General features: G+C 46.8%; 1 non-coding gene across 1 annotated transcript; it reads right to left on the bottom strand.

Annotated features, from left to right (window-relative positions):
* Positions 1-280: 280 nt before the first annotated feature.
* LOC123575356 (U6 spliceosomal RNA) lies at positions 281-385 on the bottom strand. The gene has a single exon (XR_006700653.2). It is a non-coding gene; the product is annotated as a U6 spliceosomal RNA (small nuclear RNA).
* Positions 386-728: the final 343 nt, after the last annotated feature.

Consider the following 728-nt stretch of genomic DNA (forward strand, 5'->3'; position numbering starts at 1 on the left):
AATCCCAGCACCTTGGGAGGCCAAGGCAATCAGGTCACTTGAGCTTAAGAGTTCAAGACCAGCCTGGGCAATGTGGTGAAACCCTGTCTCTACCAAAAATACAAAACAAATTAGCCAGGCGTGGTGGCACATGTCTGTGGTCCCAGCTACTTAGGAGGCTGAGGCAGAAGGATTACTTGAACCCAGGAGATGGAGGTTGTAGTGAGCCAAGATTGTGCCACTGCACTCCAGCCTGGGCAACAGAGCGAGATTCCATCTATAAACACACACACACACACACACACGTGTGTGTATCTTCAAAAATTTGCATGTCATCCTTGCACAGGCACCACGCTAATCTTCTCTGCATCATTCCAATTTTTTAGTATATGTGCTGCCAAAGCAATCACAACAACAGAAATTTATTTCTCAAGAGTTCTAGAGGCTGGGAAGTCCAAGATCACAGTGCCAGCCAACTTGATTCCTGGTGAGGGTGCTCTTTCTGGTTTGCAGATAGCAGTAAAGCTCTGGTGTCTCTTCCTCTTCTTACAAAGGACACCAGCCCTATTGGATTGGGGCCCCATTCTTATGACCTCATCTAATCTTATTACCTCCTCATAGGCACTGTCTCCAAGCATAGTCACACTGAAGGACAGAGCTTTAACATATGAATTTGAGGGGACACATCATTCAGTCCATGTCACACCCCCTATTCTGGAGGCAGAGAATGTTCCTAGTTTAGGGCCTAG

This window comes from Macaca fascicularis, chromosome 8 (genome assembly GCF_037993035.2).
Source record: "Macaca fascicularis isolate 582-1 chromosome 8, T2T-MFA8v1.1".
Taxonomy (NCBI): domain Eukaryota; kingdom Metazoa; phylum Chordata; class Mammalia; order Primates; family Cercopithecidae; genus Macaca; species Macaca fascicularis.